Raw genomic sequence first — 17,638 nt, forward strand, 5'->3', positions numbered from 1 at the left:
CAAAACAAAACAAAACAAAACAAAACAAAACAAAACAAAACAAAACAAAACAAAACAAAACAAAACAAAACAAAACAAAACAAAACAAAACAAAACAAAACAAAACAAAACAAAACAAAACAAAACAAAACAAAACAAAACAAAACAAAACAAAACAAAACAAAACAAAACAAAACAAAACAAAACAAAACAAAACAAAACAAAACAAAACAAAACAAAACAAAACAAAACAAAACAAAACAAAACAAAACAAAACAAAACAAAACAAAACAAAACAAAACAAAACAAAACAAAACAAAACAAAACAAAACAAAACAAAACAAAACAAAACAAAACAAAACAAAACAAAACAAAACAAAACAAAACAAAAAACGAAACGAAACGAAACGAAACGAAACGAAACGAAACGTTACTACATCCTGCAAGTGCAGCTGAACGATGACTAACCATATTACAAGAAGCAGTCGTATTTTAAAAAAAATGCTATTTGTTCGGGGCGTCGACATAGAAAGATCTTTGCCCCTACTTCACCATATGTGAGGAACCTGCTTGTATTTTGTAAATGGCGGAAGTGTAAAGTGTTGAATGTGAGGAAAGGAATGTTAAGGACGACATGAACACCCAGTCCCACCCAGTCCCCAGGCCAGGTATATTAATCATTTACAATCAAAAACCCCTGACCAGGCTGGGAATCGAACCCGCGGTCCCCGGGTGACAGGCGGACGGGTTGCCCTCTACACCGCGGGGCCGGACGTCAGTCGTATTACTTGGCTTTCTTCACCACTGTCTCTAGTATCAGGCATAGCTCCTCGGTTATTCTCCCGAGGCTAAGTGAAACCCTTTTTAAGCCTGTAGTCCAGGATTTAAATCCTTAGATGAGTCAGGAATAGAACCTGAGAGGCAGTTTCTAAGTCTTCTGAATAGAACGATGTTATCGTCTGCAAGTGCAGCTGAACGATGACTAAACATATTACAAGTAGCAATCAGCTGTATGAGTTGCAGACTTCAAGCCTAGGTGGCAGAACATCGGTTTACGTCACCTTCACGGTGTATTTTGGAGGACCTTCGTAGTGACGTTAATATTCTCAGTCCTTTTTTTACGTAAGTTGTCAACATTAACGAAAGAACAAATGCGTTGTCATTATCACTTCACATCTTGTCTCAAGCTTTTTCTTTTTCTTTTACTTCTCCAAAATATCTGAGGTGTGAATTAAGTGATGTTATATTGTGAGGGGATGTGTCAAAATTGCGTGAAACGGCATGTAACAACAGCTGTACACTACAGGAAAATCATGTGAAACCGTGAAAGTAATCTCCAAACGTAGATGTGGTAAATGTTGGTAGTGCAAGCAATATTGTTTACTCCTGTGACTTGTAGCTCTATGTAGGAGCATCACTACAGTTTGCAAAACTTCTTAGCCGAGGTGATGAAGCCGTAATCGCTTCACGCCGAAAGATGTGGGTTCGATTCCCCGTCAGGAAGTTGAAGAATTTAGAAACGACATTCCAAAGAGGCCTCGAGAGTTACTCAATCTATACCAAATTGAGATCCAGGTTAATTCGTAGTGGGGGGAAATGGCGGCTGGACATAGAGCTAGCTTTAAACAAGAAGCATCATCATCATCATCATCATCATCAAGTCTAATACCGTCGGGGTTGGAAAAGAACAAGAGTTGACCAAGGGAGGTCGTAAAGGAAAGATGAATGTAAGGAGTCTGACAGGAGTAAGTGGAAGCAATGTCAACCCACACTCCCAAGTAACTAGTCGCCTCTTACGACAGGCAAGGGATACCGTGGGTGTTATTCTACCACCCCCACCCACAGAGGGTTTAGGTCGAGGATAACACATCTTTTGTATGCTAGTTTTATCTCATATTATTTTGTATGTCAGTGGAAGAATAGTTCTCGTGTACATTCCATCTTAGTTTAATGTTCAGCATTGTTAACCAGTTTGCGCACAATCATGGATGAAAGGAACAGATCAATCTGTTTACAGGATTAGTGTGCCTAGTTCAGGGACGTAGCCAAGGGGGAATTACTGGGGTTTACAAACTCCCCCTTCCCCATGGAAATTTTACAAAAAGAAAATAAACAGAAACTGACAATAAACAATACACTAAATAAACATTTAGAGACACAATTGTAGAACCAACTGATTTGTTGAATCTATTTCTAAGAAGCCTCGAAAATTGGATTTTAGTTTGTAAACTGAACATACCATTCGCTGTAGAACTGTTGACCTTGATCGTATTGTTCTTGTTCTGTATTTCAATGTAAGATTTTGTCCTGTATTGCAATCTGAATATCAACATAATTCACTTGTATCAGTGTCCTTATATTGACAAGTCTTGCATGCGCGCACCACACGCTCACGAGAACCTTCATTGTGTTCTATCATTATTTTGTAACTATAACCTCCCTCCCCTCCTATCGGCCGATCCTGACTACGCTGCTGGTCTAGTTCTACCGTACCCTGAACTGTGAGAAATTTTCAATGATGCTTTGAAAATACAATCAGCCTTCAGGCTGAAAACACACGTTCGATAAGCTAGTTGCTTTGCGTCACACCGACACAGATAGGTTTTATGGCGACGATGGGACAGGAAAGGCCTAGGAATGGGAAGGAAGCGGCCGTGGCCTTAATTAAGGTACAGCCCCAGCATTTGCCTGGTGTGAACATGGGAAACCACGGAAAACCATTTTCAGGGCTGCCGACAGTGGGGTTCGAACCCACTATCTCCCAGATGCGAGCTCACAGACGCGCGTTCCTAACCGCGCGTCCAACTCGCCCGGTCGTTCGAAAAGAGAGTTCTGTTTATGTTTGTACTTTTTCCCCAAGTGTTTTAAAGTCATATCTACTCAGTGAGAACTTTTGACGATGGGGGGATATGAAAGGGTTCCTGACGCAGCAAGGTAGCCATCTCGCTAGGGGCTTTACGTCGCACCGACACAGATAGGTCTTATGGCGACGATGGGATAGGATAGGCCTAGGAGTTGGAAGGAAGCGGCCGTGGCCTTAATTAAGGTACAGCCCCAGCATTTGCCTGGTGTGAAAATGGGAAACCACGGAAAACCATCTTCAGGGCTGCCGACAGTGGGATTCGAACCCCCTATCTCCTGGATGCAAGCTCACAGCCGCGCGCCTCTACGCGCACGGCCAACTCGCCCGGTGGTAGCCATCTCGCTCAGTTTATGTAGTCTATGTATGTATGTACCCGATCCATACTTGAAATAATAATAATGTTTATGTTGTTTGCTTTACATTCCACTAACTACTATTTTAAGGTCTTCGGAGACGCCGAGGTGTCGGAATTTAGTCCCGCGGGAGTTCTTTTACGTGACAGTAAATCTACCGACATGAGGCTGACATATTTGAGTACCTTCAAATACCACCGGACTGAGCCAGGATGGAACCTGCCAAGCTGGGGTCAGAAGGCCAGCGCCTCAACCGTCTGAGCCACTCAGCCCGGCATACTTGAAATAATGAAGTTGTTTGACATAGACTACAATGCCCTTTACAACAATATAGCAATGATGTTTTTACGTCTCACTTTGGCAGTTTTTCCGAGACGCCGAGGTACCGGAATTTTGTCCCGCAGGAGTTCTTTTACGTGCCAGTAAATCTATCGACACGATATTGAGCACGTATTTGAGCACCTTCAAATACTATCGGACTGAATCAGGATCGAACCTGCCAAGCTGGAGTCAGAAGACCAATGCCTCTACCGTCTGAGCCACTCAGCCTGACAATTTCCTTCACAATATTTTCTACCTGTGTTGGGTCCTCAGAACGTTTATTTTATTTGTTACTTCCTCAACCGTAATGCGCCTGCAGCTATATACATATCCCAGTATGACCTGTAAAATTTGTCAAACAAGCTACTGTCACTGGATTTTTTTAAGTGTAGGAAAACGACTTTCACCCAGATCTTGAAACGAATGGATCAACAGATTAATATTAAAACCTGACTGCCTGCGTGATATTCCTATTGTAACTAACTAGACTCGTTCATTTAAACTTCATCTTGATTACCCATGTACTACTGTGTCTTTTACATTTTCGAATATGTGTTACTTATAACATTAACATCAATTCTACGACATAATTATGACTACAACTACGAATGTTTTTTATAAATCTTTTTATTTTTAAACCAAGATTAAAATATATTAATGTTGCCTGATACAGTTGTTGACATGATAACTAACTTCTGTGCTCGTTTTCCACGAGACGGTATGTAAGTATACATAGCATCTCTCTAATTCCCATTACTATTTTGATTTCCATCACTACTAAGTCGTACTGACATCGATCCTGAGTAGCAAAGTACGTACACGTTCATGATAGCTTGCTCTATCTGGAGTTGAGCACATTCTCATTCATTTGTACACGTTTCGAATATCTTGGAGTATTTGCGCTACCACAAGAGAAGGACGAACACTGGCGTTTAGCATTTGTGAAGTTTCAACACTGGATGTTCGGAAGGTTCACTGGATAATGGATTTCACTAATACCGACACCATAGAGGGTTAAGAAAATAGAGAGCGGAACCACCGGGTTTAGAATATCAAGACTTCGGTATCGCAAGTCAACATTCATAGTGATGGCACCCTAGGTACCTTCACGAGAGACCATTTGAACGTTTACATCTATTATTTATTGCAAGTTATTAGACTTCTGTTAATTTCAGTAATTTGTAAAAAGACGCAGAATAACCACTTGGTCTGGATTTCTCTCAGTCTCTCTTTTCTTGCTCATTATTTTCTAAGCCTCGTGCTTATTGAGTAGCCGTCCGACTCGTTGGCTGAACGGTCAGCATACTGGCCTTCGGTTCAGAGGGTCCTGGGTTCGATTACCGGCCGGGTCGGAGATTTTAACCTTAATTGGTTAATTCCAATGGCACGGGGGATGGGTGTATGTGTTGTCTTCATCATCATTTCATCCTCATCACGACGCGCAGGTCGCCTACGGGAGTCAAATAGAAAGACCTGCACCTGGCGAGCCGAACCCTTCCTGGGATATCCCGGCACTAAAAGCCATACGACATTTAATTTCATTGAGTAGCCATGCTGTTTGACGTTTTCAACCATGTGTTCAGTAGAAGGTGCACTATTTGAATCTTCCAGTTAATACTATTCTGTATGTATTTATGCCCGAAGGCAGGTCCGAACCTCCGCAGAGGTGTTCCTGAGCCGGAGTTTACGTGCGGTAGGGTGGCCAGTTCCTTTCCGCTCCTCCATTCCCTTACCCCCCACCAACAGCGCGTGGCAACCCATCCAACTCCTGACCACGCCCAATGTTGCTTAACTTCGGAGATCTCACGAGATCCGGTGTTTCAACGCGGCTACGGCCGTTGGCAATAATAATGAGAAGTAAACTTATGAAGTTCCTCCGTCTAAAACTAATGCCAAATAACGCGATGGGATATTTATTTCAATGTGACATTTAATTTCCTTTCGGTGGCTATATTTGTGCTAGAATACGAATGCAGAATTATATACTACTCCATTCTTAACTTCACGAGCAAATCATCCCTTACCTTGTGTCAACGACAACGTAAGGTTGTTATGGATGCTCACTGCTCTTATTGTATTGGTTTTACAAGCTTGAGATAAATAGAGAGGAGGCGTTGCACACGAGACAATTTGTTTGTGACTAGTATTTTAGGTGTACGTTGCAAATGTTATTTATGTTTACATAAACTTAACTTCTGTGAACTGCGATACCTGAGGATGAATATCCTACTATGCTACCGCGACTTGAGTCTAGACGTTTAATATGGCGTTGAAACGTGCATCTGCAGCTACAGAGTAAACTATCGGCTTTTACAAGTCATAATACAAGGATAAGTAGAATGTAGAAGAGAAACTGGAACTTTCGATGAATCTGTTGCACAAACATTCTTTGTAAATTTCTCTCCCAGTAGTCCATCATAAAAGATTACATTTCTATCACTTTTGTCAAATAATATTATTTAAAATTGGTTCATCCGGTCTCCTATGAAGCTGACGATTTTAATATAGGTTTGTGCTCTGCGTCGTCAATATGCAGTATGTATTATTCTGTTCATTTATAGTGGGAAAAACCCTTTTTATGGAACATGGATCAGATGCTCAATTTTTAGTGTCACATCCGGTCCACGAAAAATTCGACTTTGGAAAATAGTTGCGTTGCCTCCTTTCTCTATATTACATAAGCATTGATTATTTTGCTTGAGGATTTCTTTTTACAAAAAAAAAAAAAAAGATTATAAAACTTTTTTCAGGATCAAATTAAGCCAAAAAATAATTTGCTTGTGGGGAAGATATTTCCAACATTTCTTGGAGAAAACTAAATAGTTGTGTCGCTTTGACGTAAAGTTTCAATTTTGTGAACATAAATCATAGCAACTACTGTACATATTTAACACTGAATTCAATCCATCAGGTAATGATTATTCACTTTCGACAATTTCACATTCATAGTTTGAAATACGAACTACAACTTTTTTGATTAGAGTCTAGGAAAGATATCGTCGGACCAAATATGTTTGGTAGAAATCGATATCCATTATATCATTTTTTATCACCTCATAGACTCTGGTAATTATCTTGTCGTTTATCAATGTTAATTCTTTATAGACCGATGGTAAAATTTCCCACCTTGTAAGGTAATGCATTTCACAGTTCAGGAGAATTCAGTAACAAAGTAGGAATTTTTCGATAAGCCATACGATTCAGTGCCAATTTCTTCGTTTATTTAAAATATATCACTGAAATAAGTTCCTGTAAATATTTCAAAAAGTAGATCTGGAATACAGTATACTCTGTTCCGTTCTATTTATTGTTTTTTATTGTTTAGAATTTGCTTTACGTCGCACCGACACAGATAGGTCTTATGGCGACGATGGGATAGGAAAGGGCTAGGTGTGGGAAGGAAGTGGCCGTGGCCTTAATTAAGCTACAGCCCCAGCATTTGCCTGGTGTGAAAATGGGAAACTACGGAAAACCATATTCAGGGCTGCGGACAGTGGGGTTCGAACCCAATATCTCTCGGATGCAAGCTAATAGCTACGTGACCCTAGCCATGCGGCTACTTGCCACGCGCCTAGTAGTTCTAACTATGCACAGATATTGTGTTTTATATTGTGATCAGATGTAATGCTTTTCAGGTGTTTACTCTATAAAAGCAGCGTTTCGTCTTAGACCTGACACTAGACTCATTAATTTGGGATGTGTCAGGCCCTACCCACTGACAATGGGGTGTATCAGGTAAAGTTTCTGATTTTTATATACTCTATTGGTGTGAAAAATTCAATTCCCTCATCGGGAATTTAGAGTTTCCATTTTATATTGTGAGGTAAAGTACGGAACCAAAACTCAAACCTCGGCGCAACAGCCCCGAACGTCCATGGCCTTCCAAGTGACCACTGCTCAGCTCGACGGCCTGCAGATTAGGAAGTGTCGTGTGGTCAGCACGATGGATCCTCTTGGCCGTTATTCCTGGCTTTCTAGACCGGATAAATTACGGAAACGTTATCAAAATGTACTATTTGATGTTTGTAACAAGTCATTTGTCTCAACTGCTCCGCCACTTTCCAATAATACCCTGGTGACTTACTTTTCAGACTTTTGTAAATCATTTTAACATAGATAATACGGCAACTACTGTTCAACTAAGCTTATGAATATATTGCTATCACTCCCATGTGTGAAAGTGTATGTGCCATTTTTTGGACAAAATCGTTCGACTGTTTGGCTAAATGATCAGCGTAGTGGCATTTGATTCAGTGGGTACCGGGTTCTATTTCCATTCTGGCCGGTGACTTCATCTGCATTTGGGTAATTTCTCTATACTTGGGCCCATGAAAGCAGTAACTACGAGGTGTGCTGCGTTATCATAGTTTCCTCCGCGTGTATTCACATAATCTTTTAATACAGGCTGTTTAATAGAATATGCAGGCCTAACAGAATTCAGTAAAATTGGACACGTTCCTAAGCTCGTGCTGTTCCTTTCAGAATTTAAGACAGAACACGTCATTGCCAATAAATGCTAGATCTCATGATTGATAACTAAATCATCAGCTTCTGATAATTATATCAAAAAATGAACAACATGTAAAGAATTGCAGTCAGGGAATATCTTATACCTATCAGCCAATCATAAGGAAATTATGCTATAATGCGGAATAGAACACTACCCACTTTGGTATTTCACGCTGATTATTAACGGTACACTTCAAGAATAAATCTAGGAAATTTGTAAACTATCCACTGATTAACTAACAGAAATAAACTAACAACAAAAATTAATATCCGGGAAAGCAATAACACAACAAGCACCGAGCGAACTGCAGCTTGCATTCGGGAGATAGTTGGTTCGAACCCCACTGCCGGCAGCCCTGAATATGGTTTTCCGTGGTTTCCCATTTTCACACCGGGAAGATGCTGGGGCTGCACCTTAATTAAGGCTTCTTCCCAATCCTAGCCCTTTCCTATCCCATTGTCGCTATGCGACTTGCTTGTGTCGGTGCGACGTTAAGCACATTCTGAAAAGAAAAGAAAAGTAAGTCAAACCACGTGGCGATAGAATCCTTAAAATGTGCCATCGTTGGGATCGCTGCCATGAAAACAGACCATTTTCGAGCAGCGTTAGTCAAGATTTTCTCGCAGCTAGCACTAAATATCATACCCAACTCTCGTGGGCCCTAGTATTGATAGTAGGCTGGATGTTTATATAGTCTTAACATACATGTTTATTTACAAAAAAAAATCACACTATCAACTAGGTACCATAAAAACAGCAATAGTGAATATATCCGTCGACATAAGGTTGGCGTCAGGAAGGAAATTCAGTCGTTAACTTTCATAATAGGATAAAAAAACATGAAAAATTAGTAACAAGATCAAGTACATGTATGGTAATTAACAAGTTTACAGATCGAAAACCTCGAGAATATGCATCTCCATAGCGAAGCCGTCGTAGGTCAAGATGGTGATAAACCACTTAACATTCATTTATTCTTGGGATTATTGACACTCCTCTGGAATATACCTTTAACTGATGATATGTCAAGCTCGTACCTCTTATTAATATTGTTAAAGAAAGAGAGAGTGGTTGGAATATTATATGCTAAGTATGAAGAAGGTAGAGAATATTATGGCTGTAATGGACAGGGAAGGAATATGGGAAGAGAACAATGAAACAAGATACTCTGAGCGGAAATATCTATTTAAAATCCCGTGGAGGAAACTCAGGTTAGCTGCCTGTCCCGTATATGTCGCGGTGGCATATTTATCGCCCTTAATAGCCGCTGCGTAGACTGATTTCTAAACTTAGAGTTTCTGTTTCTTACAATGGCAGCAAAGAAAGGCATTTCTCTAACTGGTTAATATTGGAGGGGGGAGGATGTTGCCCAAATCGGAGAACAGTAGAATTTCTGTTAAACGGTAAAGACTGCCTAGTAATTTCATGACCTTAGCTGCCTACCTATTTCTAAAAAAAGAACATCTGTCGATAGTAGGGTATTTGCTGTTTCACTGGATTTAGACGGTAGATCGTCCAAAAATGAGAAAAACAGCAAAGGACCAAGACCACTGGCCTGTGAGACGCCGGAGATGACTGGTAACTATGAGAATGATATGCCTGATGTTGCTATTCTCCAGAACGTTTATGCAAGAACAGTCAGAAGATAGCCATGTATACTGAATCGTTCGGAGGGATTATGTATGGAGTTGCAGGGTATGATCTACACAGTCGAATGCTTTCAAAATATTTACGTAGCAGATATCCAGCTGTGAATTAGCTGCAATGCGAAGCTATGTATAGCGGCCCGGTTTGTTAGACATGAACCCCAAACATAAAACCGTGCTGATAGGTTGAGATATATGGCGAGGTGAAAGTCAGGAAATATTGGTGTGGGGAAAATAGAAATGGGTCGGTAGCCTGAAACATTGAATTTGATACTTGATTTAAGCATTGGGGCAATATATGTCTGCTTTCAGGTCATAAGAAAATAGCTGACAGTGTTTTCAACAACAACAATAACAACAACAACAGCAACAACGACGACGACAGACCGGTAGTGTCGGAACCAGTATCCTTATTGGTGCAAAGATATTGGAGAATGTTTTGTACTTCATTTGGGGTGTTTGTAATACTGGACACGGTTCTGTTTCAAACTGTATCAATGGAAGGGCGTTGTTGGCTTTGTGAAGAAGTAGAGAAGAATTACGTACGTATTTTTGTATGTATGTATGCATGCATGCATGCATGTATGTATGTATGTATGTATGTATGTATGTATGTATGTATGTATGTATGTATGTACGTAGAGTGCTCAGCTCGGAGGCTGATATTGTCCTCAACAGCTCCGCCATCAGCCGTCACTGAAGAGGCATACGAGGGAAATGAAGAGTGAGGTAGTTTTCCGTTGCTTTTCTCAATGAGCCAGAAGCTGCTATTACAACTCAGTCTGCCAAGCCCACTGAAATGCCCGCACCAACCGACCCGATGAGTGACATTTTCACACCTGTCATAACAGAGACTGGCTGCATACGGAATAGCAGTACTAGCATCACTCGTACCTCAGTCACTTTCAAGTTGTCAAAGCCAAGGACGAGACTGAGTCTGGACAATGAAAGTAACAAATTTGGTCTAGCCCACATCAGAAGACATAGTGCACTGTGAACACTAGGTTTTCCCAGCAAAAACATGGAGGAGAAGCACCTGTTGAACAGTTCACTGCGATCGGCCGGCACGTAAAAGAATTCGCGAGGGACAAAATTTCGTCAGCTCGGTGTCTCCGAAAACCGTAAAAAATTGTTAGTTTGGCGTAAAATCAAAAAAAATATTGTAATTGTTAACAAAAATGGCCATTGACCTCCATTGATTACAACTGGCTTCATCTGTTTTTTCTTCTTCTAACCTGGTGACCTGAAAATAGGACAATAGAAGGTTTGTGACTTCATTCCACATTTCATCGCTGGAAGCTTAAAGTTTGGCGATATCTTCGTGGTTCACTGCAGAGGACTAGGAACGTAAAATACTGTTTCCCACGGAGAGCTCAATTCGCTTACACAACGCTGTATAAGTGGTAGTGCTGGGCTGCTAGGTAGTCAGTCGGTGTTGAGTACATGATGCGGAGCGGACCCGGCACCAGCAGCCACTGGTAAGTTAACACCGCTAGTCCATTAAAAGTTGATTAATTGGAAGGCTATGTCGATTGAGTGCGTCATGCACGTTAATTCACGTAACAAGTTTGGAAACTACGAACAAGTAGTAGGTCAATGGCAGGAAGATTATTTGCGTAAGAGTGATGGAATTCGTACTTAGTACTACAGAAAACGTTGTTCATGTTATGTTTTAGGAGCATGACGCACCGAGGTCAACAGTACCATATACTTAGTGACTATGGTAGATGATGATTGTTGTTTGAAAGGAGAAACCAATATGATTATCAGATTGGTGATATGAGAAGGAGAATGATGTCCAACACTTCCTAGTATGAAGATATCGGCTAAAGAAGGGAAAGTGCATGAAAGGCAAGGGAATAAGACTCCCTAGACCTAGCCATATTGCTACTGTTGGGACTGGGGGAGAATAAGAGTTGACGAAGGAATAATAATAATAATAATAATAATAATAATAATAATAATAATAATAATAATAATAATAATAATAATAATAATTTGTTTTACGTCGCACTGACACAGATGGATATTGTGGAGACGTGGGATGAGAATGAGCTAGGAGTGGGTAGGAAACTACCGTGACCTTAATTAACTTACAACCACCAGCAATTGCCTGGTATGAAAATAGAAAACCACGGACAACCATCTTCAGGGCTGCCGACAGTGGGGTTCGAACCCACTATCTCCCGAATGCTATGCAGCCCAAACGGCGACGCAGCCACTCGCTTGATAATAATAATAATAATAATAATAATAATAATAATAATAATAATAATAATAATAATAATAATATTTTACGTTCCACTAACTACTTCTACGGATTCCGGAGACGTCGAGGTGTCGGAATTTTGTTCCACAGGAATACTTTTACTGGCATATTTGAGCACATTCAAATACAACCGGACTGAGCCAGGAATGAATTCGCCAACTTAGTCTCCGAAGTGTTGACGCTCTACCACCTGAGCCACTCAGACGAACAGGGGGCCAAGAGAGAGGGGGGGGGGAGAGAAAATGTGATTTTATTATTAGTATTAAAATTATTACAGCAGGAACATAGTATATTTTTCGACATTTTGCATGGTGATCAAGTAAAAGAAATGCATTATCTCTGTTAAGAGAATAGTCAGGATGAATAATTTATGTGGAGAATGTAATAACATCTACAACAAACAAGTACCATTGAAGATTTTATTATTAGCGTATAGTAGTATCTTAACAATAACAGTCTGCACTTATGCGGTCTAATTTGTTTCGAAACCCTCTGGGTTATTCACATAGGAGCTTCGTATTCGATACGCAAGACTTTCTCTTACCATGAAGATACGTTTTAAGACATTATAGAAGTTTGATTTTATTACGTTTTTGGTGTGACTCAGTATGGTACTTTTCTATTACATGGATGTACAGTATTACAATATCCATGGAAGTAGCTAGTTAAATAATAATATTATATAATATTTATACTTATATTATTATTATTATTATTATTATCATCATTATTATTATTATTATTTATCGTATGATGAAAGGAGAAATATCAGCTATTTACAAAATATATACACAAATACACACACATATGCACACACTCTCAAGTTCATAAAAATATTCACAATACTATGTCCAGATGGTTAATCCACTCAACGGCTTCTTGTGCTAAGTTGTGGAAATCTTTCATTGAGCCTCTAAACGCTCTGAGGAGACATTCGAGCACTATACGATCCATGGTTTGCTGCTCTTCACCGCAGTCACAATGAGGAGAGGACTTCCATCCCCACTTGTTTAGTATTGCTCCGCATCTTCCCTGGCCAGTCCTTATCCTATTCAATACACACCACTGTCGTCGAGGCGAATGAAAGGCTGCGGGCTGCTCCCAAGGAGTGTTAATTATGATGTGTCAGGGAGTTTTGGTTCTGCCATTGATTATTCCGGACATCTAGTATTTTGAAGTGATTGTCATGCAGATCGATTGCTGTTCGTCACGATAGTTGTCTGGACTTTAATCGCTGCGGTAATAATAATGGACAAGCTGAATTTTCTTCCGTGTGTTCAGCAATGATTGAGATCTTCTTAGGAGTGGTGGTGGAATGTTATTTAGAATCGATAGCCAGTGCGTGTTAGTAGATCGAATACATCCTGTGATGAGGCGCATTGCTTAGGACCCTCAAGTTCGTAAGATTGGACCATCAATACAAATTTACCAACCTAACGTAGAGGGTATAAGCAGAGCAAAGTGTGAATTGTTATCCAAAAAGATAAAGATGATAATAATAATAATAATAATAATAATAATAATAATAATAATAATAATAATAATAATAATAATAATAATAATATTTGATTTTCGTCCCACTAACTACTGTACATTTACGGTTTTCGGAGACGCCGAGATGACTGCCAGTAAATCTACCAACACTAAGCTGACGTATTTGAGCACCTTCAAATACCACTGGATTGAGCCAGGATCGAACCTGCCAAGTTGGGGCCAGAAGGCCGCGCCTCAAACGTCTGAACCACTCAGCGCGGCGAAAGTAGATAATATACATAATGTTACTGAAATAGTTGTTCGAAAATACGTTAGTGATCGATTTTAGCCTTATTTGATGTTGAGGAGCGAGAAAAACCGAGGAAAACAGTTCTAGAATTATTAAGAATAAGATTTTAACGGCGATATGATAGGTGAGTGGCATAATAACTGGGTTCTCACCAAGGTGATTGTGTTGCTAATCCTGGCCAATACCGAAGGGATTTTTGAAATGAAAAGTGTCCGCCTATGTGGTGTAGTGGTTAATGTGATTAACTGCCACCGCCGGAGGCCCGGGTTCGATTCCCGACTCTGCCACGAAATTTGAAATGTGGTAAGAGGGCTGGAATGGAGTCCACTCAGCCTCTAGAGGTCAACTGAGTAGAGGTGGGTTCGATTCCCACTTCGGCCATCCTCGAAGTGGTTTTCCGTGGTTTCCCACTTCTTCTCCAGGCAAATGCCGGGATGGTACCTAACTTAAGGCCACAGCCGCTTCCTTCCCTCTTCCTTGTCTATCCTTTCCAATCCCCCCCCCCCCCCTCACACAAGACTCCTGTTCAGCATAGCAAGCGAGGATGCCTGGTCCTCCTCCCTAGTTGTATCCCCAATGACTTACTGTGGCACTTGAAGCGGTAGAGATGGGATCCCTCGCTGAGTCCAAGGGAGAAACCAACCCTGGAGGGTAAACAGATTAAGAAAGAAGAAAGAAAGAAAGAAAATTAAATGAAGAGGATACGATTACAGACACCCAAACCCCTGTCCACAGGGATTAATTTGACACAGCTAAAACCACTAGCCGGACTGGGAATAAAACTCCGGAGTCCTCTGAACTGAAGGTCGCTTCCACAGAGCCGAATAATAATAATAATAATAATAACAATAATAATAATAATAATAATAATAATAATAATAATAATAACATACCGAGCAAGTGCCTGTGCGGTTTGGATCACGTACCTGTCAGCTTGCATTCGGGATATTGTGGGTTCGAACCCCACTAGGCCGATGACCTTCGATATTAGGCCCCTTAAAACAACAAGCATAATCGAACCCCACTGTCGGCAGCCCTGAAGGTTGTTTTCCGTGGTTTTTCATTTTCACACTAGGCAAATACTGGGGTTGTACCTTAATTAAGGCAATGGTCGCTTACTTCCTTTCCTATCCCATCATCATCATGAAATCTATCTGTGTCAATGCTACGTAAAGCAAATTGTACATAATAATAATAATTACCACTAAACACAGCAATATGCCAGGTTGAAAGACTGCGCACCATAAAACTTACCGTAAGCATTCTTCATTAATCGGTTTTCAAAATAATAGCGGCATTATTTGGGTTTATGACTTATTTGATTACGCACCACAAGGAGCGTAAAAATTAACAATCTGAAGTCGGTTAGGTAATTCCAAACGACTGTTCTAAAGATGTTTTATGAGTTGCGAAATGCAGTGAAGCCCTGGAACGATTGTCACTCTGGTGTTTTTAGCGAATCAGAATATCTCAGGTTTGCTAGTTGCTGTACGTCGCACCGACACAGATACGTCTTATGGCGACGATGGGACAGGAAAGGGCTAGGAGTGGGAAGGAAGCGGCCGTGGCCTTAATTAAGGTACAGCCCCAGCATTTGCCTCGTGTGAAAATGGGAAACCACGGAAAACCATTTTCAGGGCTGCCGACAGTGGGGTTCGAACCTACTATCTCCCGAATACTGGATACTGGCCGCATTTAAGCGACTGCAGCTATCGAGCTCGGTATCTCAGGTTTGAGTCCGAAGAGTAAATAAAAATTTTACTTTATAATATTGGTCGAGGTGTCCACTCAGGACATGGTTGAAAGGAAACTCTAGATTAGGTCGTAGAGTTCATCCATAGCTGTACAATTGGACATCCCTGAGTTACATAATTTTGACGTAGTTAACAATGTTTCAACCTAGAAATCGATAGTTCTCAGCTTCAAGTTCATAATAATAATATTACTTGCTTTACGTCCCACTAACTACTTTTCGGTTTTCGGAGACGCCGAGGTGCCGTCATTTAGTCCCGCAGGAGTTCTTTTACGTGCCGGTAAATCTACCGACACGAGGCTGACGTATTTGAGCACCTTCAATTACCACCGGACTGAGCCAGGATCGAACCTGCCATGTTGGGGTCAGAAGGCCAGCGCCTCAACCGTCTGAGCCACTCAGCCCGGCCGGCTTCAAGTTCATACTACAAATAAGTGTAAAAAGCAAAGCAGTCATCTCCGTACAGGCCATGGAGACCCGTGGAGGGGTGGAAAGTAAGGGCTTCCACTATCCGTAACCTCGACACTTGGTGGGATAGAGTAGTTATATCTACGCCCGGCTACCTTTGTCCCTAATAATAATTAACCTGGTATTCATTTTTGGTGTAGGCTGAATGAACCTCAGGGACATGTGCACCTCCGGAAATGGAAATCTGATTTCTTAATTTTTCGACTTCCTGACGGGCGAACCGAGAACGCCTTTGCCACCTTTTACGCCGTGAAACCAAATAGTTGGTTTTTTTTCTTTCTTTCTTAATCTGTTTCCCCTCAGGGTTGGTTTTCCCCTGGGATTCAGCGAGGGATCCCACCTCTACTGCGTCAAGGGCAGTGTCCTGGAGCGTGAGACTTTGGGTCGGGGGATACAACTGGGGAGAATGACCAGTACCTCGTCCAGGCGGCCTCACCTGCTATGCTGAACAGGGGCCTTGGTGGGAGATGGGAAGATTGGAAGAGAGAGACAAGGAAGAGGGAAGGAAGCGGCCGTGGCCGTAAGTTAGGTACCATCCCGGCATTTGCCTGGAGGAGAACTGGGAAACCACAGAAAACCACTTCGAGGATGGCTGAGGAGGGAATCGAAACCCCCTCTACTCAGTTGACCTCCCTAGGCTGAGTGGATCCCGTTCCCGCCCTCGTACCACGTTTCAAATTTCGTGGCAGAGCTAGGAATCGAACCCGGGCCTCCGGCGATGGCAGCTAATCACATTAACCACTACACCACAGAGGCGGACATTGTTGGTTTTACCCAACTGAATTTCATTCTATTATTGGATCCATCTTCCAGCGGAAATAGGACCCGTGGTTGTTACCTCTCCCTGCTTTTGCTGTCAGAACTACACAGCTACAATAAATTCGAGTTGGATGGGGCTGAGGCTACCGCGGTAATACGTAAACGAGGAATTCTTTTTATATATTTTAAATACAGTGTACTGTATATACAAATTATTAATGCATAAGGAAAATCCATCTCTGTACAGGCCATGAACTGCCGTGGAGCAGTGAAAGACCGACGAAGTGGCTGCGTAGTTTGAGTCACGTAGCTGTGAGCTTGCATTCGGGAGATGGTGGGTTCGAGCCTCACTGTGGGCAGCCCTGAAGATGGTTTTACGTGGTTTCCTAATTTACGCCAGGAAAATGCTGGGGTCGTACCTTAATAATTAAGGCCACGGTCACTTCCTTCCCACTCCTAACCCTTTCCTATCCCATCGTCGCCATAAGATCTATTTGTGTCGGTGCTACCAAAAAAGAAAGGAAATCAGTGAAATATGAATACTTTTACTTTGAATAATCTTGGTATTAAGTGGGAAAGAGCGGTTAACTCTATGCCCGTTCCCCTTGGTCTCCAGAAAGTAACCTGGTACTCATGCTATAGGATGATGTATCTATCTAGAAGTGTAACTTTCTAAATAACTCGACTATTCGACGGGTATTGAAGCCCATTTCCTTGCAGGTGAACCCAGCTCATTACAGCCCCCTCAATTATATCTACACCGAGCTCGACAGCTGCAGTGGCTTAAGTGTGGCCAGTATCCAGTATTCGCGAGATAGTGCGTTCGAATCCCACTGTGGCAGTTCTGAATATGGCTTTCCGTGGATTCCCATTTTCACACCAGGCAAATGCTGGGGCTGTACCTTAATTAAGGCCACGGGCGCTTCCTTCCTAC

At 41.4% G+C, this 17,638-nt stretch overlaps 1 protein-coding gene across 1 annotated transcript in view; it reads left to right on the forward strand.

Moving 5' to 3' along the window:
* Positions 1-11,111: 11,111 nt before the first annotated feature.
* Positions 11,112-17,638, forward strand: part of LOC136876970 (probable peptidoglycan muropeptide transporter SLC46) — a 159,367-nt gene continuing 152,840 nt past the window's right edge. The window contains exon 1 of the mRNA XM_067150741.2: positions 11,112-11,150. The gene's annotated coding sequence lies outside the window, so the exon portion shown is untranslated. The remainder of the gene's footprint in view (positions 11,151-17,638) is intronic.

The sequence above is a fragment of the Anabrus simplex genome, chromosome 7 (assembly GCF_040414725.1).
Source record: "Anabrus simplex isolate iqAnaSimp1 chromosome 7, ASM4041472v1, whole genome shotgun sequence".
NCBI lineage: Eukaryota > Metazoa > Arthropoda > Insecta > Orthoptera > Tettigoniidae > Anabrus > Anabrus simplex.